The 24,441-nt window shown below is 42.0% G+C and overlaps 18 non-coding genes across 18 annotated transcripts; all 18 read left to right on the top strand.

Annotated features, from left to right (window-relative positions):
• The first annotated feature begins 639 nt into the window (after window positions 1–639).
• Window positions 640–758, top strand: LOC147873570 (5S ribosomal RNA). The gene has a single exon (XR_015535587.1). It is a non-coding gene; the product is annotated as a 5S ribosomal RNA (ribosomal RNA).
• Window positions 759–2,013: 1,255 nt separating this feature from the next.
• On the top strand, window positions 2,014–2,132 carry LOC147873569 (5S ribosomal RNA). Its single transcript, XR_015535586.1, has one exon. It is a non-coding gene; the product is annotated as a 5S ribosomal RNA (ribosomal RNA).
• A 1,255-nt stretch (window positions 2,133–3,387) lies between these two features.
• LOC147873568 (5S ribosomal RNA) lies at window positions 3,388–3,506 on the top strand. Its single transcript, XR_015535585.1, has one exon. It is a non-coding gene; the product is annotated as a 5S ribosomal RNA (ribosomal RNA).
• Window positions 3,507–4,761: 1,255 nt separating this feature from the next.
• LOC147873567 (5S ribosomal RNA) lies at window positions 4,762–4,880 on the top strand. Its single transcript, XR_015535584.1, has one exon. It is a non-coding gene; the product is annotated as a 5S ribosomal RNA (ribosomal RNA).
• A 1,255-nt stretch (window positions 4,881–6,135) lies between these two features.
• LOC147873566 (5S ribosomal RNA) lies at window positions 6,136–6,254 on the top strand. The gene has a single exon (XR_015535583.1). It is a non-coding gene; the product is annotated as a 5S ribosomal RNA (ribosomal RNA).
• A 1,255-nt stretch (window positions 6,255–7,509) lies between these two features.
• Window positions 7,510–7,628, top strand: LOC147873565 (5S ribosomal RNA). Its single transcript, XR_015535582.1, has one exon. It is a non-coding gene; the product is annotated as a 5S ribosomal RNA (ribosomal RNA).
• Window positions 7,629–8,884: 1,256 nt separating this feature from the next.
• On the top strand, window positions 8,885–9,003 carry LOC147873564 (5S ribosomal RNA). Its single transcript, XR_015535672.1, has one exon. It is a non-coding gene; the product is annotated as a 5S ribosomal RNA (ribosomal RNA).
• Window positions 9,004–10,255: 1,252 nt separating this feature from the next.
• On the top strand, window positions 10,256–10,374 carry LOC147873563 (5S ribosomal RNA). Its single transcript, XR_015535581.1, has one exon. It is a non-coding gene; the product is annotated as a 5S ribosomal RNA (ribosomal RNA).
• Window positions 10,375–11,629: 1,255 nt separating this feature from the next.
• On the top strand, window positions 11,630–11,748 carry LOC147873562 (5S ribosomal RNA). The gene has a single exon (XR_015535579.1). It is a non-coding gene; the product is annotated as a 5S ribosomal RNA (ribosomal RNA).
• Window positions 11,749–13,003: 1,255 nt separating this feature from the next.
• On the top strand, window positions 13,004–13,122 carry LOC147873561 (5S ribosomal RNA). The gene has a single exon (XR_015535578.1). It is a non-coding gene; the product is annotated as a 5S ribosomal RNA (ribosomal RNA).
• A 1,256-nt stretch (window positions 13,123–14,378) lies between these two features.
• LOC147873560 (5S ribosomal RNA) lies at window positions 14,379–14,497 on the top strand. The gene has a single exon (XR_015535628.1). It is a non-coding gene; the product is annotated as a 5S ribosomal RNA (ribosomal RNA).
• Window positions 14,498–15,752: 1,255 nt separating this feature from the next.
• LOC147873559 (5S ribosomal RNA) lies at window positions 15,753–15,871 on the top strand. The gene has a single exon (XR_015535577.1). It is a non-coding gene; the product is annotated as a 5S ribosomal RNA (ribosomal RNA).
• Window positions 15,872–17,125: 1,254 nt separating this feature from the next.
• Window positions 17,126–17,244, top strand: LOC147873558 (5S ribosomal RNA). The gene has a single exon (XR_015535576.1). It is a non-coding gene; the product is annotated as a 5S ribosomal RNA (ribosomal RNA).
• Window positions 17,245–18,500: 1,256 nt separating this feature from the next.
• Window positions 18,501–18,619, top strand: LOC147873557 (5S ribosomal RNA). Its single transcript, XR_015535575.1, has one exon. It is a non-coding gene; the product is annotated as a 5S ribosomal RNA (ribosomal RNA).
• A 1,256-nt stretch (window positions 18,620–19,875) lies between these two features.
• LOC147873556 (5S ribosomal RNA) lies at window positions 19,876–19,994 on the top strand. Its single transcript, XR_015535627.1, has one exon. It is a non-coding gene; the product is annotated as a 5S ribosomal RNA (ribosomal RNA).
• A 1,255-nt stretch (window positions 19,995–21,249) lies between these two features.
• LOC147873555 (5S ribosomal RNA) lies at window positions 21,250–21,368 on the top strand. The gene has a single exon (XR_015535721.1). It is a non-coding gene; the product is annotated as a 5S ribosomal RNA (ribosomal RNA).
• Window positions 21,369–22,622: 1,254 nt separating this feature from the next.
• LOC147873554 (5S ribosomal RNA) lies at window positions 22,623–22,741 on the top strand. The gene has a single exon (XR_015535720.1). It is a non-coding gene; the product is annotated as a 5S ribosomal RNA (ribosomal RNA).
• Window positions 22,742–23,997: 1,256 nt separating this feature from the next.
• Window positions 23,998–24,116, top strand: LOC147873553 (5S ribosomal RNA). Its single transcript, XR_015535719.1, has one exon. It is a non-coding gene; the product is annotated as a 5S ribosomal RNA (ribosomal RNA).
• Window positions 24,117–24,441: the final 325 nt, after the last annotated feature.

Here is a 24,441-nt window from a genome sequence, read left to right as displayed (position 1 = left end):
CTGTCCGTCACTTGGAGGGGTGAACGTTTTACTAATTTTTTTTTTTCTTTTACAGAATGCCTAAAGATAGTCATAGAAAGTAAAGCTGCACAGGCGTCTATCAGTAGTTGACTTTAGATCGCAGACGAATACTAGGTGAAAGTTCAGCTTGGATGGTTTGTTATCCTACTGTGTCGGGCAGTGTTCCAAGTGCCGGCGAATACGTACTTGTTCTAGCAAGACCATATCGTGTATAGACTGAAATACTCTTTTGTGTCTTGGCGTTGTATATTATTCATCGGCCACTGGGCAGCTCCTGATTTACACCCACCGAGAGGGTCAACTGTGATTTTCTCCTGCAACGGTATTTAGAAAATCATTATTTCAGCAAGGAACCACTCGGCCAGGTAAAATCTGTCTGCCGTATATTTCTACTTATGTCCATGTATTTTATATTGGGAATTTTGAGGAAGTCGTCCGAGGTGAATCTTTCAGGGTTCGGCCCTGTATTTGTTAGTGGTATCGACTTTAGAAGCTGGAAGTGTCGTTTTCTAAAGATAATCAGCAATCCGTTCTCTTACTATTTTGAAATTCAATTGATTTGGTTATGCAGGAAATAAGGAATGGACTTGTTATAGGAGTAACTCAGTCAAATCTAATGCCAACGGCCATACCATGCTGAAAACACCGGTTCTCGTCTGATCACCGCAGTTAAGCAGCATTGGGCGTGGTTAGTACTTGGATGGGTGACCGCTTGGGAACACCACGTGCTGTTGGCTTCATTTTTTTTATTTTGCTTTTTTCTTTAATAACTGCAGCCAGCATGTCGGCGTCGTTGGGACTGCTCCCAAACTACCTATTTGCCGAAATGATTGCATTGTTTGATTATGGCTTTTTCTAAAAAAATTCCTTTGTGTTGCCTAATCGTTTCTCAGTAAGTGCACTCGAGCCTAGCCAATTTGTTCCGCGATTATCGAAGACGCAATGAAACGCGTGAATGAGTGTTGGGAGATACCTGTCGAGCAAATGAGGTAATTTTCCTCACCGCAGTATCTCAGTATGAAATTTTGCCGTCCAGGTGGTGGGATGGTCTACTTCCGGAAAAAGGAGGGCAACCACGAAAGATGTGAGACGTGACATCTCCGAGTTAAGATACACAGCGCTTGTCCAATACTTGGAGGGGTGAACATTATATGAATTCCTTTTTTTTCTCTCCGGGGGTGTAATCAGATAACACAGAAGGCAAGGGGGTTAGGCGCCTGTCATTTGCTTCATGTTATTTCAAGATTTAGTCTAGGATAATTTATATTTGAATGTAATTTTCCCTCCTAAAATTAACACACCTTTCAGGAAAGGCTTCAGACTGTGGGTCTCGTCGTTAAGATACAAAGCGACTGTCCGTCATTTGGAGGGGTGAACGTTTTACTAAAATTTTTTTTTTCTTTTACAGAATGCCTAAAGATAGTCATAGAAAGTAAAGCTGCACAGGCGTCTATCAGTAGTTGACTTTAGATCGCAGACGAATACTAGGTGAAAGTTCAGCTTGGATGGTTTGTTATCCTACTGTGTCGGGCAGTGTTCCAAGTGCCGGCGAATACGTACTTGTTCTAGCAAGACCATATCGTGTATAGACTGAAATACTCTTTTGTGTCTTGGCGTTGTATATTATTCATCGGCCACTGGGCAGCTCCTGATTTACACCCACCGAGAGGGTCAACTGTGATTTTCTCCTGCAACGGTATTTAGAAAATCATTATTTCAGCAAGGAACCACTCGGCCATGTAAAATCTGTCTGCCGTATATTTCTACTTATGTCCATGTATTTTATATTGGGAATTTTGAGGAAGTCGTCCGAGGTGAATCTTTCAGGGTTCGGCCCTGTATTTGTTAGTGGTATCGACTTTAGAAGCTGGAAGTGTCGTTTTCTAAAGATAATCAGCAATCCGTTCTCTTACTATTTTGAAATTCAATTGATTTCGTTATGCAGGAAATAAGGAATGGACTTGTTATAGGAGTAACTCAGTCAAATCTAATGCCAACGGCCATACCATGCTGAAAACACCGGTTCTCGTCTGATCACCGCAGTTAAGCAGCATTGGGCGTGGTTAGTACTTGGATGGGTGACCGCTTGGGAACACCACGTGCTGTTGGCTTCATTTTTTTATTTTGCTTTTTTCTTTAATAACTGCAGCCAGCATGTCGGCGTCGTTGGGACTGCTCCCAAACTACCTATGTGCCGAAATGATTGCATTGTTTGATTATGGCTTTTTCTAAAAAAATTCCTTTTTGTTGCCTTATCGTTTCTCAGTAAGTGCACTCGAGCCTAGCCAGTTTGTTCCGCGATTATCGATGACGCAATGAAACGCATGAATGAGTGTTGGGAGATACCTGTCGAGCAAATGAGGTAATTTTCCTCACCGCAGTATCTCAGTGTGAAATTTTGCCGTCCAGGTGGTGGGATGGTCTACTTCCGGAAAAAGGAGGGCAACCACGAAAGATGTGAGACGTGACATCTCCGAGTTAAGATACACAGCGCTTGTCCAATACTTGGAGGGGTGAACATTATATGAATTCCTTTTTTTTCTCTCCGGGGGTATAATCAGATAAACACAGAAGGCAAGGGGGTTAGGCGCCTGTCATTTGCTTCATGTTATTACAAGATTTAGTCTAGGATAATTTATATTTGAATGTAATTTTCCCTCCTAAAATTAACACACCTTTCAGGAAAGGCTTCAGACTGTGGGTCTCGTCGTTAAGATACAAAGCGACTGTCCGTCATTTGGAGGGGTGAACGTTTTACTAAAATTTTTTTTTTCTTTTACAGAATGCCTAAAGATAGTCATAGAAAGTAAAGCTGCACAGGCGTCTTTCAGTAGTTGACTTTAGATCGCAGACGAATACTAGGTGAAAGTTCAGCTTGGATGGTTTGTTATCCTACTGTGTCGGGCAGTGTTCCAAGTGCCGGCGAATACGTACTTGTTCTAGCAAGACCATATCGTGTATAGACTGAAATACTCTTTTGTGTCTTGGCGTTGTATATTATTCATCGGCCACTGGGCAGCTCCTGATTTACACCCACCGAGAGGGTCAACTGTGATTTTCTCCTGCAACGGTATTTAGAAAATCATTATTTCAGCAAGGAACCACTCGGCCATGTAAAATCTGTCTGCCGTATATTTCTACTTATGTCCATGTATTTTATATTGGGAATTTTGAGGAAGTCGTCCGAGGTGAATCTTTCAGGGTTCGGCCCTGTATTTGTTAGTGGTATCGACTTTAGAAGCTGGAAGTGTCGTTTTCTAAAGATAATCAGCAATCCGTTCTCTTACTATTTTGAAATTCAATTGATTTCGTTATGCAGGAAATAAGGAATGGACTTGTTATAGGAGTAACTCAGTCAAATCTAATGCCAACGGCCATACCATGCTGAAAACACCGGTTCTCGTCTGATCACCGCAGTTAAGCAGCATTGGGCGTGGTTAGTACTTGGATGGGTGACCGCTTGGGAACACCACGTGCTGTTGGCTTCATTTTTTTTATTTTGCTTTTTTCTTTAATAACTGCAGCCAGCATGTCGGCGTCGTTGGGACTGCTCCCAAACTACCTATTTGCCGAAATGATTGCATTGTTTGATTATGGCTTTTTCTAAAAAAATTCCTTTGTGTTGCCTAATCGTTTCTCAGTAAGTGCACTCGAGCCTAGCCAATTTGTTCCGCGATTATCGAAGACGCAATGAAACGCGTGAATGAGTGTTGGGAGATACCTGTCGAGCAAATGAGGTAATTTTCCTCACCGCAGTATCTCAGTATGAAATTTTGCCGTCCAGGTGGTGGGATGGTCTACTTCCGGAAAAAGGAGGGCAACCACGAAAGATGTGAGACGTGACATCTCCGAGTTAAGATACACAGCGCTTGTCCAATACTTGGAGGGGTGAACATTATATGAATTCCTTTTTTTTCTCTCCGGGGGTGTAATCAGATAACACAGAAGGCAAGGGGGTTAGGCGCCTGTCATTTGCTTCATGTTATTTCAAGATTTAGTCTAGGATAATTTATATTTGAATGTAATTTTCCCTCCTAAAATTAACACACCTTTCAGGAAAGGCTTCAGACTGTGGGTCTCGTCGTTAAGATACAAAGCGACTGTCCGTCATTTGGAGGGGTGAACGTTTTACTAAAATTTTTTTTTTCTTTTACAGAATGCCTAAAGATAGTCATAGAAAGTAAAGCTGCACAGGCGTCTATCAGTAGTTGACTTTAGATCGCAGACGAATACTAGGTGAAAGTTCAGCTTGGATGGTTTGTTATCCTACTGTGTCGGGCAGTGTTCCAAGTGCCGGCGAATACGTACTTGTTCTAGCAAGACCATATCGTGTATAGACTGAAATACTCTTTTGTGTCTTGGCGTTGTATATTATTCATCGGCCACTGGGCAGCTCCTGATTTACACCCACCGAGAGGGTCAACTGTGATTTTCTCCTGCAACGGTATTTAGAAAATCATTATTTCAGCAAGGAACCACTCGGCCATGTAAAATCTGTCTGCCGTATATTTCTACTTATGTCCATGTATTTTATATTGGGAATTTTGAGGAAGTCGTCCGAGGTGAATCTTTCAGGGTTCGGCCCTGTATTTGTTAGTGGTATCGACTTTAGAAGCTGGAAGTGTCGTTTTCTAAAGATAATCAGCAATCCGTTCTCTTACTATTTTGAAATTCAATTGATTTCGTTATGCAGGAAATAAGGAATGGACTTGTTATAGGAGTAACTCAGTCAAATCTAATGCCAACGGCCATACCATGCTGAAAACACCGGTTCTCGTCTGATCACCGCAGTTAAGCAGCATTGGGCGTGGTTAGTACTTGGATGGGTGACCGCTTGGGAACACCACGTGCTGTTGGCTTCATTTTTTTATTTTGCTTTTTTCTTTAATAACTGCAGCCAGCATGTCGGCGTCGTTGGGACTGCTCCCAAACTACCTATGTGCCGAAATGATTGCATTGTTTGATTATGGCTTTTTCTAAAAAAATTCCTTTTTGTTGCCTTATCGTTTCTCAGTAAGTGCACTCGAGCCTAGCCAGTTTGTTCCGCGATTATCGATGACGCAATGAAACGCATGAATGAGTGTTGGGAGATACCTGTCGAGCAAATGAGGTAATTTTCCTCACCGCAGTATCTCAGTGTGAAATTTTGCCGTCCAGGTGGTGGGATGGTCTACTTCCGGAAAAAGGAGGGCAACCACGAAAGATGTGAGACGTGACATCTCCGAGTTAAGATACACAGCGCTTGTCCAATACTTGGAGGGGTGAACATTATATGAATTCCTTTTTTTTCTCTCCGGGGGTATAATCAGATAAACACAGAAGGCAAGGGGGTTAGGCGCCTGTCATTTGCTTCATGTTATTACAAGATTTAGTCTAGGATAATTTATATTTGAATGTAATTTTCCCTCCTAAAATTAACACACCTTTCAGGAAAGGCTTCAGACTGTGGGTCTCGTCGTTAAGATACAAAGCGACTGTCCGTCATTTGGAGGGGTGAACGTTTTACTAAAATTTTTTTTTTCTTTTACAGAATGCCTAAAGATAGTCATAGAAAGTAAAGCTGCACAGGCGTCTTTCAGTAGTTGACTTTAGATCGCAGACGAATACTAGGTGAAAGTTCAGCTTGGATGGTTTGTTATCCTACTGTGTCGGGCAGTGTTCCAAGTGCCGGCGAATACGTACTTGTTCTAGCAAGACCATATCGTGTATAGACTGAAATACTCTTTTGTGTCTTGGCGTTGTATATTATTCATCGGCCACTGGGCAGCTCCTGATTTACACCCACCGAGAGGGTCAACTGTGATTTTCTCCTGCAACGGTATTTAGAAAATCATTATTTCAGCAAGGAACCACTCGGCCATGTAAAATCTGTCTGCCGTATATTTCTACTTATGTCCATGTATTTTATATTGGGAATTTTGAGGAAGTCGTCCGAGGTGAATCTTTCAGGGTTCGGCCCTGTATTTGTTAGTGGTATCGACTTTAGAAGCTGGAAGTGTCGTTTTCTAAAGATAATCAGCAATCCGTTCTCTTACTATTTTGAAATTCAATTGATTTCGTTATGCAGGAAATAAGGAATGGACTTGTTATAGGAGTAACTCAGTCAAATCTAATGCCAACGGCCATACCATGCTGAAAACACCGGTTCTCGTCTGATCACCGCAGTTAAGCAGCATTGGGCGTGGTTAGTACTTGGATGGGTGACCGCTTGGGAACACCACGTGCTGTTGGCTTCATTTTTTTATTTTGCTTTTTTCTTTAATAACTGCAGCCAGCATGTCGGCGTCGTTGGGACTGCTCCCAAACTACCTATGTGCCGAAATGATTGCATTGTTTGATTATGGCTTTTTCTAAAAAAATTCCTTTTTGTTGCCTTATCGTTTCTCAGTAAGTGCACTCGAGCCTAGCCAGTTTGTTCCGCGATTATCGATGACGCAATGAAACGCATGAATGAGTGTTGGGAGATACCTGTCGAGCAAATGAGGTAATTTTCCTCACCGCAGTATCTCAGTGTGAAATTTTGCCGTCCAGGTGGTGGGATGGTCTACTTCCGGAAAAAGGAGGGCAACCACGAAAGATGTGAGACGTGACATCTCCGAGTTAAGATACACAGCGCTTGTCCAATACTTGGAGGGGTGAACATTATATGAATTCCTTTTTTTTCTCTCCGGGGGTATAATCAGATAAACACAGAAGGCAAGGGGGTTAGGCGCCTGTCATTTGCTTCATGTTATTACAAGATTTAGTCTAGGATAATTTATATTTGAATGTAATTTTCCCTCCTAAAATTAACACACCTTTCAGGAAAGGCTTCAGACTGTGGGTCTCGTCGTTAAGATACAAAGCGACTGTCCGTCATTTGGAGGGGTGAACGTTTTACTAAAATTTTTTTTTTCTTTTACAGAATGCCTAAAGATAGTCATAGAAAGTAAAGCTGCACAGGCGTCTTTCAGTAGTTGACTTTAGATCGCAGACGAATACTAGGTGAAAGTTCAGCTTGGATGGTTTGTTATCCTACTGTGTCGGGCAGTGTTCCAAGTGCCGGCGAATACGTACTTGTTCTAGCAAGACCATATCGTGTATAGACTGAAATACTCTTTTGTGTCTTGGCGTTGTATATTATTCATCGGCCACTGGGCAGCTCCTGATTTACACCCACCGAGAGGGTCAACTGTGATTTTCTCCTGCAACGGTATTTAGAAAATCATTATTTCAGCAAGGAACCACTCGGCCATGTAAAATCTGTCTGCCGTATATTTCTACTTATGTCCATGTATTTTATATTGGGAATTTTGAGGAAGTCGTCCGAGGTGAATCTTTCAGGGTTCGGCCCTGTATTTGTTAGTGGTATCGACTTTAGAAGCTGGAAGTGTCGTTTTCTAAAGATAATCAGCAATCCGTTCTCTTACTATTTTGAAATTCAATTGATTTCGTTATGCAGGAAATAAGGAATGGACTTGTTATAGGAGTAACTCAGTCAAATCTAATGCCAACGGCCATACCATGCTGAAAACACCGGTTCTCGTCTGATCACCGCAGTTAAGCAGCATTGGGCGTGGTTAGTACTTGGATGGGTGACCGCTTGGGAACACCACGTGCTGTTGGCTTCATTTTTTTTATTTTGCTTTTTTCTTTAATAACTGCAGCCAGCATGTCGGCGTCGTTGGGACTGCTCCCAAACTACCTATTTGCCGAAATGATTGCATTGTTTGATTATGGCTTTTTCTAAAAAAATTCCTTTGTGTTGCCTAATCGTTTCTCAGTAAGTGCACTCGAGCCTAGCCAATTTGTTCCTCGATTATCGAAGACGCAATGAAACGCGTGAATGAGTGTTGGGAGATACCTGTCGAGCAAATGAGGTAATTTTCCTCACCGCAGTATCTGAGTGTGAAATTTTGCCGTCCAGGTGGTGGGATGGTCTACTTCCGGAAAAAGGAGGGCAACCACGAAAGATGTGAGACGTGACATCTCCGAGTTAAGATACACAGCGCTTGTCCAATACTTGGAGGGGTGAACATTATATGAATTCTTTTTTTTTCTCTCCGGGGGTATAATCAGATAAACACAGAAGGCAAGGGGGTTAGGCGCCTGTCATTTGCTTCATGTTATTTCAAGATTTAGTCTAGGATAATTTATATTTGAATGTAATTTTCCCTCCTAAAATTAACACACCTTTCAGGAAAGGCTTCAGACTGTGGGTCTCGTCGTTAAGATACAAAGCGACTGTCCGTCATTTGGAGGGGTGAACGTTTTACTAAAATTTTTTTTTTCTTTTACAGAATGCCTAAAGATAGTCATAGAAAGTAAAGCTGCACAGGCGTCTATCAGTAGTTGACTTTAGATCGCAGACGAATACTAGGTGAAAGTTCAGCTTGGATGGTTTGTTATCCTACTGTGTCGGGCAATGTTCCAAGTGCCGGCGAATACGTACTTGTTCTAGCAAGACCATATCGTGTATAGACTGAAATACTCTTTTGTGTCTTGGCGTTGTATATTATTCATCGGCCACTGGGCAGCTCCTGATTTACACCCACCGAGAGGGTCAACTGTGATTTTCTCCTGCAACGGTATTTAGAAAATCATTATTTCAGCAAGGAACCACTCGGCCATGTAAAATCTGTCTGCCGTATATTTCTACTTATGTCCATGTATTTTATATTGGGAATTTTGAGGAAGTCGTCCGAGGTGAATCTTTCAGGGTTCGGCCCTGTATTTGTTAGTGGTATCGACTTTAGAAGCTGGAAGTGTCGTTTTCTAAAGATAATCAGCAATCCGTTCTCTTACTATTTTGAAATTCAATTGATTTCGTTATGCAGGAAATAAGGAATGGACTTGTTACAGGAGTAACTCTGTCAAATCTAATGCCAACGGCCATACCACGCTGAAAACACCGGTTCTCGTCTGATCACCGCAGTTAAGCAGCATTGGGCGTGGTTAGTACTTGGATGGGTGACCGCTTGGGAACACCACGTGCTGTAGGCTTCATTTTTTTATTTTGCTTTTTTCTTTAATAACTGCAGCCAGCATGTCGGCGTCGTTGGGACTGCTCCCAAACTACCTATGTGCCGAAATGATTGCATTGTTTGATTATGGCTTTTTCTAAAAAAATTCCTTTTTGTTGCCTTATCGTTTCTCAGTAAGTGCACCCGAGCCTAGCCAGTTTGTTCCGCGATTATCGATGACGCAATGAAACGCATGAATGAGTGTTGGGAGATACCTGTCGAGCAAATGAGGTAATTTTCCTCACCGCAGTATCTCAGTGTGAAATTTTGCCGTCCAGGTGGTGGGATGGTCTACTTCCGGAAAAAGGAGGGCAACCACGGAAGATGAGAGACGGGACATCTCCGAGTTAGATACACAGCGCTTGTCCAATACTTGGAGGGGTGAACATTATATGAATTCCTTTTTTTTCTCTCCGGGGGTATAATCAGATAAACACAGAAGGCAAGGGGGTTAGGCGCCTGTCATTTGCTTCATGTTATTTCAAAATTTAGTCTAGGATAATTTAATTTGAATGTAATTTTCCCTCCTAAAATTAACACACCTTTCAGGAAAGGCTTCAGTCTGTGGGTCTCGTCGTTAAGATACAAAGCGACTGTCCGTCACTTGGAGGGGTGAACGTTTTACTAATTTTTTTTTTTCTTTTACAGAATGCCTAAAGATAGTCATAGAAAGTAAAGCTGCACAGGCGTCTATCAGTAGTTGACTTTAGATCGCAGACGAATACTAGGTGAAAGTTCAGCTTGGATGGTTTGTTATCCTACTGTGTCGGGCAGTGTTCCAAGTGCCGGCGAATACGTACTTGTTCTAGCAAGACCATATCGTGTATAGACTGAAATACTCTTTTGTGTCTTGGCGTTGTATATTATTCATCGGCCACTGGGCAGCTCCTGATTTACACCCACCGAGAGGGTCAACTGTGATTTTCTCCTGCAACGGTATTTAGAAAATCATTATTTCAGCAAGGAACCACTCGGCCAGGTAAAATCTGTCTGCCGTATATTTCTACTTATGTCCATGTATTTTATATTGGGAATTTTGAGGAAGTCGTCCGAGGTGAATCTTTCAGGGTTCGGCCCTGTATTTGTTAGTGGTATCGACTTTAGAAGCTGGAAGTGTCGTTTTCTAAAGATAATCAGCAATCCGTTCTCTTACTATTTTGAAATTCAATTGATTTGGTTATGCAGGAAATAAGGAATGGACTTGTTATAGGAGTAACTCAGTCAAATCTAATGCCAACGGCCATACCATGCTGAAAACACCGGTTCTCGTCTGATCACCGCAGTTAAGCAGCATTGGGCGTGGTTAGTACTTGGATGGGTGACCGCTTGGGAACACCACGTGCTGTTGGCTTCATTTTTTTTATTTTGCTTTTTTCTTTAATAACTGCAGCCAGCATGTCGGCGTCGTTGGGACTGCTCCCAAACTACCTATTTGCCGAAATGATTGCATTGTTTGATTATGGCTTTTTCTAAAAAAATTCCTTTGTGTTGCCTAATCGTTTCTCAGTAAGTGCACTCGAGCCTAGCCAATTTGTTCCGCGATTATCGAAGACGCAATGAAACGCGTGAATGAGTGTTGGGAGATACCTGTCGAGCAAATGAGGTAATTTTCCTCACCGCAGTATCTCAGTATGAAATTTTGCCGTCCAGGTGGTGGGATGGTCTACTTCCGGAAAAAGGAGGGCAACCACGAAAGATGTGAGACGTGACATCTCCGAGTTAAGATACACAGCGCTTGTCCAATACTTGGAGGGGTGAACATTAAATGAATTCCTTTTTTTTCTCTCCGGGGGTGTAATCAGATAACACAGAAGGCAAGGGGGTTAGGCGCCTGTCATTTGCTTCATGTTATTTCAAGATTTAGTCTAGGATAATTTATATTTGAATGTAATTTTCCCTCCTAAAATTAACACACCTTTCAGGAAAGGCTTCAGACTGTGGGTCTCGTCGTTAAGATACAAAGCGACTGTCCGTCATTTGGAGGGGTGAACGTTTTACTAAAATTTTTTTTTTCTTTTACAGAATGCCTAAAGATAGTCATAGAAAGTAAAGCTGCACAGGCGTCTATCAGTAGTTGACTTTAGATCGCAGACGAATACTAGGTGAAAGTTCAGCTTGGATGGTTTGTTATCCTACTGTGTCGGGCAGTGTTCCAAGTGCCGGCGAATACGTACTTGTTCTAGCAAGACCATATCGTGTATAGACTGAAATACTCTTTTGTGTCTTGGCGTTGTATATTATTCATCGGCCACTGGGCAGCTCCTGATTTACACCCACCGAGAGGGTCAACTGTGATTTTCTCCTGCAACGGTATTTAGAAAATCATTATTTCAGCAAGGAACCACTCGGCCATGTAAAATCTGTCTGCCGTATATTTCTACTTATGTCCATGTATTTTATATTGGGAATTTTGAGGAAGTCGTCCGAGGTGAATCTTTCAGGGTTCGGCCCTGTATTTGTTAGTGGTATCGACTTTAGAAGCTGGAAGTGTCGTTTTCTAAAGATAATCAGCAATCCGTTCTCTTACTATTTTGAAATTCAATTGATTTCGTTATGCAGGAAATAAGGAATGGACTTGTTATAGGAGTAACTCAGTCAAATCTAATGCCAACGGCCATACCATGCTGAAAACACCGGTTCTCGTCTGATCACCGCAGTTAAGCAGCATTGGGCGTGGTTAGTACTTGGATGGGTGACCGCTTGGGAACACCACGTGCTGTTGGCTTCATTTTTTTATTTTGCTTTTTTCTTTAATAACTGCAGCCAGCATGTCGGCGTCGTTGGGACTGCTCCCAAACTACCTATGTGCCGAAATGATTGCATTGTTTGATTATGGCTTTTTCTAAAAAAATTCCTTTTTGTTGCCTTATCGTTTCTCAGTAAGTGCACTCGAGCCTAGCCAGTTTGTTCCGCGATTATCGATGACGCAATGAAACGCATGAATGAGTGTTGGGAGATACCTGTCGAGCAAATGAGGTAATTTTCCTCACCGCAGTATCTCAGTGTGAAATTTTGCCGTCCAGGTGGTGGGATGGTCTACTTCCGGAAAAAGGAGGGCAACCACGAAAGATGTGAGACGTGACATCTCCGAGTTAAGATACACAGCGCTTGTCCAATACTTGGAGGGGTGAACATTATATGAATTCCTTTTTTTTCTCTCCGGGGGTATAATCAGATAAACACAGAAGGCAAGGGGGTTAGGCGCCTGTCATTTGCTTCATGTTATTTCAAGATTTAGTCTAGGATAATTTATATTTGAATGTAATTTTCCCTCCTAAAATTAACACACCTTTCAGGAAAGGCTTCAGACTGTGGGTCTCGTCGTTAAGATACAAAGCGACTGTCCGTCATTTGGAGGGGTGAACGTTTTACTAAAATTTTTTTTTTCTTTTACAGAATGCCTAAAGATAGTCATAGAAAGTAAAGCTGCACAGGCGTCTTTCAGTAGTTGACTTTAGATCGCAGACGAATACTAGGTGAAAGTTCAGCTTGGATGGTTTGTTATCCTACTGTGTCGGGCAGTGTTCCAAGTGCCGGCGAATACGTACTTGTTCTAGCAAGACCATATCGTGTATAGACTGAAATACTCTTTTGTGTCTTGGCGTTGTATATTATTCATCGGCCACTGGGCAGCTCCTGATTTACACCCACCGAGAGGGTCAACTGTGATTTTCTCCTGCAACGGTATTTAGAAAATCATTATTTCAGCAAGGAACCACTCGGCCATGTAAAATCTGTCTGCCGTATATTTCTACTTATGTCCATGTATTTTATATTGGGAATTTTGAGGAAGTCGTCCGAGGTGAATCTTTCAGGGTTCGGCCCTGTATTTGTTAGTGGTATCGACTTTAGAAGCTGGAAGTGTCGTTTTCTAAAGATAATCAGCAATCCGTTCTCTTACTATTTTGAAATTCAATTGATTTGGTTATGCAGGAAATAAGGAATGGACTTGTTATAGGAGTAACTCAGTCAAATCTAATGCCAACGGCCATACCATGCTGAAAACACCGGTTCTCGTCTGATCACCGCAGTTAAGCAGCATTGGGCGTGGTTAGTACTTGGATGGGTGACCGCTTGGGAACACCACGTGCTGTTGGCTTCATTTTTTTTATTTTGCTTTTTTCTTTAATAACTGCAGCCAGCATGTCGGCGTCGTTGGGACTGCTCCCAAACTACCTATTTGCCGAAATGATTGCATTGTTTGATTATGGCTTTTTCTAAAAAAATTCCTTTGTGTTGCCTAATCGTTTCTCAGTAAGTGCACTCGAGCCTAGCCAATTTGTTCCGCGATTATCGAAGACGCAATGAAACGCGTGAATGAGTGTTGGGAGATACCTGTCGAGCAAATGAGGTAATTTTCCTCACCGCAGTATCTGAGTGTGAAATTTTGCCGTCCAGGTGGTGGGATGGTCTACTTCCGGAAAAAGGAGGGCAACCACGAAAGATGTGAGACGTGACATCTCCGAGTTAAGATACACAGCGCTTGTCCAATACTTGGAGGGGTGAACATTATATGAATTCCTTTTTTTTCTCTCCGGGGGTATAATCAGATAAACACAGAAGGCAAGGGGGTTAGGCGCCTGTCATTTGCTTCATGTTATTTCAAGATTTAGTCTATGATAATTTATATTTGAATGTAATTTTCCCTCCTAAAATTAACACACCTTTCAGGAAAGGCTTCAGACTGTGGGTCTCGTCGTTAAGATACAAAGCGACTGTCCGTCATTTGGAGGGGTGAACGTTTTACTAAAATTTTTTTTTTCTTTTACAGAATGCCTAAAGATAGTCATAGAAAGTAAAGCTGCACAGGCGTCTATCAGTAGTTGACTTTAGATCGCAGACGAATACTAGGTGAAAGTTCAGCTTGGATGGTTTGTTATCCTACTGTGTCGGGCAGTGTTCCAAGTGCCGGCGAATACGTACTTGTTCTAGCAAGACCATATCGTGTATAGACTGAAATACTCTTTTGTGTCTTGGCGTTGTATATTATTCATCGGCCACTGGGCAGCTCCTGATTTACACCCACCGAGAGAGTCAACTGTGATTTTCTCCTGCAACGGTATTTAGAAAATCATTATTTCAGCAAAGAACCACTCGGCCAGGTAAAATCTGTCTGCCGTATATTTCTACTTATGTCCATGTATTTTATATTGGGAATTTTGAGGAAGTCGTCCGAGGTGAATCTTTCAGGGTTCGGCCCTGTATTTGTTAGTGGTATCGACTTTAGAAGCTGGAAGTGTCGTTTTCTAAAGATAATCAGCAATCCGTTCTCTTACTATTTTGAAATTCAATTTATTTGGTTATGCAGGAAATAAGGAATGGACTTGTTACAGGAGTAACTCTGTCAAATCTAATGCCAACGGCCATACCACGCTGAAAACACCGGTTCTCGTCTGATCACCGCAGTTAAGCAGCATTGGGCGTGGTTAGTACTTGGATGGGTGACCGCTTGGGAACACCACGTGCTGTTGGCTTCATTTTTTTATTTTGCTTTTTTCTTTAATAACTGCAGCCAGCATGTCGGCGTCGTTGGGACTGCTCCCAAACTACCTATGTGCCGAAATGATTGCATTGTTTGATTATGGCTTTTTCTAAAAAAATTCCTTTTTGTTGCCTTATCGTTTCTCAGTAAGTGCACTCGAGCCTAGCCAGTTTGTTCCGCGATTATCGATGACGCAATGAAACGCATGAATGAGTGTTGGGAGATACCTGTCGAGCAAATGAGGTAATTTTCCTCACCGCAGTATCTCAGTGTGAAATTTTGCCGTCCAGGTGGTGGGATGGTCTACTTCCGGAAAAAGGAGGGCAACCACGAAAGATGTGAGACGGGACATCTCCGAGTTAAGATACACAGCGCTTGTCCAATACTTGGAGGGGTGAACATTATATGAATTCCTTTTTTTTCTCTCCGGGGGTATAATCAGATAAACACAGAAGGCAAGGGGGTTAGGCGCCTGTCATTTGCTTCATATTAATTCAAAATTTAATCTAGGATAATTTATATTTGAATGTAATTTTCCCTCCTAAAATTAACACACCTTTCAGGAAAGGCTTCAGACTGTGGGTCTCGTCGTTAAGATACAAAGCGAATGTCCGTCACTTGGAGGGGTGAACGTTTTACTAAAAATTTTTTTTTCTTTTACAGAATGCTTAAAGATAGTCATAGAAAGTAAAGCTGCACAGGCGTCTATCAGTAGTTGACTTTAGATCGCAGACGAATACTAGGTGAAAGTTCAGCTTGGATGGTTTGTTATCCTACTGTGTCGGGCAGTGTTCCAAGTGCCGGCGAATACGTACTTGTTCTAGCAAGACCATATCGTGTATAGACTGAAATACTCTTTTGTGTCTTGGCGTTGTATATTATTCATCGGCCACTGGGCAGCTCCTGATTTACACCCACCGAGAGGGTCAACTGTGATTTTCTCCTGCAACGGTATTTAGAAAATCATTATTTCAGCAAGGAACCACTCGGCCATGTAAAATCTGTCTGCCGTATATTTCTACTTATGTCCATGTATTTTATATTGGGAATTTTGAGGAAGTCGTCCGAGGTGAATCTTTCAGGGTTCGGCCCTGTATTTGTTAGTGGTATCGACTTTAGAAGCTGGAAGTGTCGTTTTCTAAAGATAATCAGCAATCCGTTCTCTTACTATTTTGAAATTCAATTGATTTCGTTATGCAGGAAATAAGGAATGGACTTGTTATAGGAGTAATTCAGTCAAATCTAATGCCAACGGCCATACCATGCTGAAAACACCGGTTCTCGTCTGATCACCGCAGTTAAGCAGCATTGGGCGTGGTTAGTACTTGGATGGGTGACCGCTTGGGAACACCACGTGCTGTTGGCTTCATTTTTTTATTTTGCTTTTTTCTTTAATAACTGCAGCCAGCATGTCGGCGTCGTTGGGACTGCTCCCAAACTACCTATGTGCCGAAATGATTGCATTGTTTGATTATGGCTTTTTCTAAAAAAATTCCTTTTTGTTGCCTTATCGTTTCTCAGTAAGTGCACTCGAGCCTAGCCAGTTTGTTCCGCGATTATCGATGACGCAATGAAACGCATGAATGAGTGTTGGGAGATACCTGTCGAGCAAATGAGGTAATTTTCCTCACCGCAGTATCTCAGTGTGAAATTTTGCCGTCCAGGTGGTGGGATGGTCTACTTCCGGAAAAAGGAGGGCAACCACGAAAGATGTGAGACGTGACATCTCCGAGTTAAGATACACAGCGCTTGTCCAATACTTGGAGGGGTGAACATTATATGAATTCCTTTTTTTCTCTCCGGGGGTATAATCAGATAAACACAGAAGGCAAGGGGGTTAGGCGCCTGTCATTTGCTTCATGTTATTTCAAGATTTAGTCTAGGATAATTTATATTTGAATGTAATTTTCCCTCCTAAAATTAACACACCTTTCAGGAAAGGCTTCAGACTGTGGGTCTCGTCGTTAAGATACAAAGCGACTGTCCGTCATTTGGAGGGGTGAACGTTTTACTAAAATTTTTTTTTTCTTTTACAGAATGCCTAAAGATAGTCATAGAAAGTAAAGCTGCACAGGCGTCTTTCAGTAGTTGACTTTAGATCGCAGACGAATACTAGGTGAAAGTTCAGCTTGGATGGTTTGTTATCCTACTGTGTCGGGCAGTGTTCCAAGTGCCGGCGAATACGTACTTGTTCTAGCAAGACCATATCGTGTATAGACTGAAATACTCTTTTGTGTCTTGGCGTTGTATATTATTCATCGGCCACTGGGCAGCTCCTGATTTACACCCACCGAGAGGGTCAACTGTGATTTTCTCCTGCAACGGTATTTAGAAAATCATTATTTCAGCAAGGAACCACTCGGCCATGTAAAATCTGTCTGCCGTATATTTCTACTTATGTCCATGTATTTTATATTGGGAATTTTGAGGAAGTCGTCCGAGGTGAATCTTTCAGGGTTCGGCCCTGTATTTGTTAGTGGTATCGACTTTAGAAGCTGGAAGTGTCGTTTTCTAAAGATAATCAGCAATCCGTTCTCTTACTATTTTGAAATTCAATTGATTTCGTTATGCAGGAAATAAGGAATGGACTTGTTATAGGAGTAACTCAGTCAAATCTAATGCCAACGGCCATACCATGCTGAAAACACCGGTTCTCGTCTGATCACCGCAGTTAAGCAGCATTGGGCGTGGTTAGTACTTGGATGGGTGACCGCTTGGGAACACCACGTGCTGTTGGCTTCATTTTTTTTATTTTGCTTTTTTCTTTAATAACTGCAGCCAGCATGTCGGCGTCGTTGGGACTGCTCCCAAACTACCTATTTGCCGAAATGATTGCATTGTTTGATTATGGCTTTTTCTAAAAAAATTCCTTTGTGTTGCCTAATCGTTTCTCAGTAAGTGCACTCGAGCCTAGCCAATTTGTTCCTCGATTATCGAAGACGCAATGAAACGCGTGAATGAGTGTTGGGAGATACCTGTCGAGCAAATGAGGTAATTTTCCTCACCGCAGTATCTGAGTGTGAAATTTTGCCGTCCAGGTGGTGGGATGGTCTACTTCCGGAAAAAGGAGGGCAACCACGAAAGATGTGAGACGTGACATCTCCGAGTTAAGATACACAGCGCTTGTCCAATACTTGGAGGGGTGAACATTATATGAATTCCTTTTTTTTCTCTCCGGGGGTATAATCAGATAAACACAGAAGGCAAGGGGGTTAGGCGCCTGTCATTTGCTTCATGTTATTTCAAGATTTAGTCTAGGATAATTTATATTTGAATGTAATTTTCCCTCCTAAAATTAACACACCTTTCAGGAAAGGCTTCAGACTGTGGGTCTCGTCGTTAAGATACAAAGCGACTGTCCGTCATTTGGAGGGGTGAACGTTTTACTAAAATTTTTTTTTTCTTTTACAGAATGCCTAAAGATAGTCATAGAAAGTAAAGCTGCACAGGCGTCTATCAGTAGTTGACTTTAGATCGCAGACGAATACTAGGTGAAAGTTCAGCTTGGATGGTTTGTTATCCTACTGTGTCGGGCAATGTTCCAAGTGCCGGCGAATACGTACTTGTTCTAGCAAGACCATATCGTGTATAGACTGAAATACTCTTTTGTGTCTTGGCGTTGTATATTATTCATCGGCCACTGGGCAGCTCCTGATTTACACCCACCGAGAGGGTCAACTGTGATTTTCTCCTGCAACGGTATTTAGAAAATCATTATTTCAGCAAGGAACCACTCGGCCATGTAAAATCTGTCTGCCGTATATTTCTACTTATGTCCATGTATTTTATATTGGGAATTTTGAGGAAGTCGTCCGAGGTGAATCTTTCAGGGTTCGGCCCTGTATTTGTTAGTGGTATCGACTTTAGAAGCTGGAAGTGTCGTTTTCTAAAGATAATCAGCAATCCGTTCTCTTACTATTTTGAAATTCAATTGATTTCGTTATGCAGGAAATAAGGAATGGACTTGTTATAGGAGTAACTCAGTCAAATCTAATGCCAACGGCCATACCATGCTGAAAACACCGGTTCTCGTCTGATCACCGCAGTTAAGCAGCATTGGGCGTGGTTAGTACTTGGATGGGTGACCGCTTGGGAACACCACGTGCTGTTGGCTTCATTTTTTTTATTTTGCTTTTTTCTTTAATAACTGCAGCCAGCATGTCGGCGTCGTTGGGACTGCTCCCAAACTACCTATTTGCCGAAATGATTGCATTGTTTGATTATGGCTTTTTCTAAAAAAATTCCTTTGTGTTGCCTAATCGTTTCTCAGTAAGTGCACTCGAGCCTAGCCAATTTGTTCCTCGATTATCGAAGACGCAATGAAACGCGTGAATGAGTGTTGGGAGATACCTGTCGAGCAAATGAGGTAATTTTCCTCACCGCAGTATCTGAGTGTGAAATTTTGCCGTCCAGGTGGTGGGATGGTCTACTTCCGGAAAAAGGAGGGCAACCACGAAAGATGTGAGACGTGACATCTCCGAGTTAAGATACACAGCGCTTGTCCAATACTTGGAGGGGTGAACATTATATGAATTCCTTTTTTTTCTCTCCGGGGGTATAATCAGATAAACACAGAAGGCAAGGGGGTTAGGCGCCTGTCATTTGCTTCATGTTATTTCAAGATTTAGTCTATGATAATTTATATTTGAATGTAATTTTCCCTCCTAAAATTAACACACCTTTCAGGAAAGGCTTCAGACTGTGGGTCTCGTCGTTAAGATACAAAGCGACTGTCCGTCATTTGGAGGGGTGAACGTTTTACTAAAATTTTTTTTTTCTTTTACAGAATGCCTAAAGATAGTCATAGAAAGTAAAGCTGCACAGGCGTCTATCAGTAGTTGACTTTAGATCGCAGACGAATACTAGGTGAAAGTTCAGCTTGGATGGTTTGTTATCCTACTGTGTCGGGCAGTGTTCCAAGTGCCGGCGAATACGTACTTGTTCTAGCAAGACCATATCGTGTATAGACTGAAATACTCTTTTGTGTCTTGGCGTTGTATATTATTCATCGGCCACTGGGCAGCTCCTGATTTACACCCACCGAGAGAGTCAACTGTGATTTTCTCCTGCAACGGTATTTAGAAAATCATTATTTCAGCAAAGAACCACTCGGCCAGGTAAAATCTGTCTGCCGTATATTTCTACTTATGTCCATGTATTTTATATTGGGAATTTTGAGGAAGTCGTCCGAGGTGAATCTTTCAGGGTTCGGCCCTGTATTTGTTAGTGGTATCGACTTTAGAAGCTGGAAGTGTCGTTTTCTAAAGATAATCAGCAATCCGTTCTCTTACTATTTTGAAATTCAATTTATTTGGTTATGCAGGAAATAAGGAATGGACTTGTTACAGGAGTAACTCTGTCAAATCTAATGCCAACGGCCATACCACGCTGAAAACACCGGTTCTCGTCTGATCACCGCAGTTAAGCAGCATTGGGCGTGGTTAGTACTTGGATGGGTGACCGCTTGGGAACACCACGTGCTGTTGGCTTCATTTTTTTATTTTGCTTTTTTCTTTAATAACTGCAGCCAGCATGTCGGCGTCGTTGGGACTGCTCCCAAACTACCTATGTGCCGAAATGATTGCATTGTTTGATTATGGCTTTTTCTAAAAAAATTCCTTTTTGTTGCCTTATCGTTTCTCAGTAAGTGCACTCGAGCCTAGCCAGTTTGTTCCGCGATTATCGATGACGCAATGAAACGCATGAATGAGTGTTGGGAGATACCTGTCGAGCAAATGAGGTAATTTTCCTCACCGCAGTATCTCAGTGTGAAATTTTGCCGTCCAGGTGGTGGGATGGTCTACTTCCGGAAAAAGGAGGGCAACCACGAAAGATGTGAGACGGGACATCTCCGAGTTAAGATACACAGCGCTTGTCCAATACTTGGAGGGGTGAACATTATATGAATTCCTTTTTTTTCTCTCCGGGGGTATAATCAGATAAACACAGAAGGCAAGGGGGTTAGGCGCCTGTCATTTGCTTCATATTAATTCAAAATTTAATCTAGGATAATTTATATTTGAATGTAATTTTCCCTCCTAAAATTAACACACCTTTCAGGAAAGGCTTCAGACTGTGGGTCTCGTCGTTAAGATACAAAGCGAATGTCCGTCACTTGGAGGGGTGAACGTTTTACTAAAAATTTTTTTTTCTTTTACAGAATGCTTAAAGATAGTCATAGAAAGTAAAGCTGCACAGGCGTCTATCAGTAGTTGACTTTAGATCGCAGACGAATACTAGGTGAAAGTTCAGCTTGGATGGTTTGTTATCCTACTGTGTCGGGCAGTGTTCCAAGTGCCGGCGAATACGTACTTGTTCTAGCAAGACCATATCGTGTATAGACTGAAATACTCTTTTGTGTCTTGGCGTTGTATATTATTCATCGGCCACTGGGCAGCTCCTGATTTACACCCACCGAGAGGGTCAACTGTGATTTTCTCCTGCAACGGTATTTAGAAAATCATTATTTCAGCAAGGAACCACTCGGCCATGTAAAATCTGTCTGCCGTATATTTCTACTTATGTCCATGTATTTTATATTGGGAATTTTGAGGAAGTCGTCCGAGGTGAATCTTTCAGGGTTCGGCCCTGTATTTGTTAGTGGTATCGACTTTAGAAGCTGGAAGTGTCGTTTTCTAAAGATAATCAGCAATCCGTTCTCTTACTATTTTGAAATTCAATTGATTTCGTTATGCAGGAAATAAGGAATGGACTTGTTATAGGAGTAATTCAGTCAAATCTAATGCCAACGGCCATACCATGCTGAAAACACCGGTTCTCGTCTGATCACCGCAGTTAAGCAGCATTGGGCGTGGTTAGTACTTGGATGGGTGACCGCTTGGGAACACCACGTGCTGTTGGCTTCATTTTTTTATTTTGCTTTTTTCTTTAATAACTGCAGCCAGCATGTCGGCGTCGTTGGGACTGCTCCCAAACTACCTATGTGCCGAAATGATTGCATTGTTTGATTATGGCTTTTTCTAAAAAAATTCCTTTTTGTTGCCTTATCGTTTCTCAGTAAGTGCACTCGAGCCTAGCCAGTTTGTTCCGCGATTATCGATGACGCAATGAAACGCATGAATGAGTGTTGGGAGATACCTGTCGAGCAAATGAGGTAATTTTCCTCACCGCAGTATCTCAGTGTGAAATTTTGCCGTCCAGGTGGTGGGATGGTCTACTTCCGGAAAAAGGAGGGCAACCACGAAAGATGTGAGACGTGACATCTCCGAGTTAAGATACACAGCGCTTGTCCAATACTTGGAGGGGTGAACATTATATGAATTCCTTTTTTTCTCTCCGGGGGTATAATCAGATAAACACAGAAGGCAAGGGGGTTAGGCGCCTGTCATTTGCTTCATGTTATTTCAAGATTTAGTCTAGGATAATTTATATTTGAATGTAATTTTCCCTCCTAAAATTAACACACCTTTCAGGAAAGGCTTCAGACTGTGGGTCTCGTCGTTAAGATACAAAGCGACTGTCCGTCATTTGGAGGGGTGAACGTTTTACTAAAATTTTTTTTTTCTTTTACAGAATGCCTAAAGATAGTCATAGAAAGTAAAGCTGCACAGGCGTCTTTCAGTAGTTGACTTTAGATCGCAGACGAATACTAGGTGAAAGTTCAGCTTGGATGGTTTGTTATCCTACTGTGTCGGGCAGTGTTCCAAGTGCCGGCGAATACGTACTTGTTCTAGCAAGACCATATCGTGTATAGACTGAAATACTCTTTTGTGTCTTGGCGTTGTATATTATTCATCGGCCACTGGGCAGCTCCTGATTTACACCCACCGAGAGGGTCAACTGTGATTTTCTCCTGCAACGGTATTTAGAAAATCATTATTTCAGCAAGGAACCACTCGGCCATGTAAAATCTGTCTGCCGTATATTTCTACTTATGTCCATGTATTTTATATTGGGAATTTTGAGGAAGTCGTCCGAGGTGAATCTTTCAGGGTTCGGCCCTGTATTTGTTAGTGGTATCGACTTTAGAAGCTGGAAGTGTCGTTTTCTAAAGATAATCAGCAATCCGTTCTCTTACTATTTTGAAATTCAATTGATTTCGTTATGCAGGAAATAAGGAATGGACTTGTTATAGGAGTAACTCAGTCAAATCTAATGCCAACGGCCATACCATGCTGAAAACACCGGTTCTCGTCTGATCACCGCAGTTAAGCAGCATTGGGCGTGGTTAGTACTTGGATGGGTGACCGCTTGGGAACACCACGTGCTGTTGGCTTCATTTTTTTTATTTTGCTTTTTTCTTTAATAACTGCAGCCAGCATGTCGGCGTCGTTGGGACTGCTCCCAAACTACCTATTTGCCGAAATGATTGCATTGTTTGATTATGGCTTTTTCTAAAAAAATTCCTTTGTGTTGCCTAATCGTTTCTCAGTAAGTGCACTCGAGCCTAGCCAATTTGTTCCTCGATTATCGAAGACGCAATGAAACGCGTGAATGAGTGTTGGGAGATACCTGTCGAGCAAATGAGGTAATTTTCCTCACCGCAGTATCTGAGTGTGAAATTTTGCCGTCCAGGTGGTGGGATGGTCTACTTCCGGAAAAAGGAGGGCAACCACGAAAGATGTGAGACGTGACATCTCCGAGTTAAGATACACAGCGCTTGTCCAATACTTGGAGGGGTGAACATTATATGAATTCCTTTTTTTTCTCTCCGGGGGTATAATCAGATAAACACAGAAGGCAAGGGGGTTAGGCGCCTGTCATTTGCTTCATGTTATTTCAAGATTTAGTCTAGGATAATTTATATTTGAATGTAATTTTCCCTCCTAAAATTAACACACCTTTCAGGAAAGGCTTCAGACTGTGGGTCTCGTCGTTAAGATACAAAGCGACTGTCCGTCATTTGGAGGGGTGAACGTTTTACTAAAATTTTTTTTTTCTTTTACAGAATGCCTAAAGATAGTCATAGAAAGTAAAGCTGCACAGGCGTCTATCAGTAGTTGACTTTAGATCGCAGACGAATACTAGGTGAAAGTTCAGCTTGGATGGTTTGTTATCCTACTGTGTCGGGCAATGTTCCAAGTGCCGGCGAATACGTACTTGTTCTAGCAAGACCATATCGTGTATAGACTGAAATACTCTTTTGTGTCTTGGCGTTGTATATTATTCATCGGCCACTGGGCAGCTCCTGATTTACACCCACCGAGAGGGTCAACTGTGATTTTCTCCTGCAACGGTATTTAGAAAATCATTATTTCAGCAAGGAACCACTCGGCCATGTAAAATCTGTCTGCCGTATATTTCTACTTATGTCCATGTATTTTATATTGGGAATTTTGAGGAAGTCGTCCGAGGTGAATCTTTCAGGGTTCGGCCCTGTATTTGTTAGTGGTATCGACTTTAGAAGCTGGAAGTGTCGTTTTCTAAAGATAATCAGCAATCCGTTCTCTTACTATTTTGAAATTCAATTGATTTCGTTATGCAGGAAATAAGGAATGGACTTGTTATAGGAGTAACTCAGTCAAATCTAATGCCAACGGCCATACCATGCTGAAAACACCGGTTCTCGTCTGATCACCGCAGTTAAGCAGCATTGGGCGTGGTTAGTACTTGGATGGGTGACCGCTTGGGAACACCACGTGCTGTTGGCTTCATTTTTTTTATTTTGCTTTTTTCTTTAATAACTGCAGCCAGCATGTCGGCGTCGTTGGGACTGCTCCCAAACTACCTATTTGCCGAAATGATTGCATTGTTTGATTATGGCTTTTTCTAAAAAAATTCCTTTGTGTTGCCTAATCGTTTCTCAGTAAGTGCACTCGAGCCTAGCCAATTTGTTCCTCGATTATCGAAGACGCAATGAAACGCGTGAATGAGTGTTGGGAGATACCTGTCGAGCAAATGAGGTAATTTTCCTCACCGCAGTATCTGAGTGTGAAATTTTGCCGTCCAGGTGGTGGGATGGTCTACTTCCGGAAA

The sequence above is a fragment of the Zootermopsis nevadensis genome, unplaced genomic scaffold, assembly GCF_977971745.1.
Source record: "Zootermopsis nevadensis isolate Lab colony 2312 unplaced genomic scaffold, Znev_1.0 Znev_ptg000017l, whole genome shotgun sequence".
Classification (NCBI taxonomy): Eukaryota; Metazoa; Arthropoda; class Insecta; order Blattodea; family Termopsidae; genus Zootermopsis; species Zootermopsis nevadensis.
The sequence above is the reverse complement of the archived record's forward strand: the minus strand, read 5'-3'. Positions and strand labels throughout refer to the sequence as shown.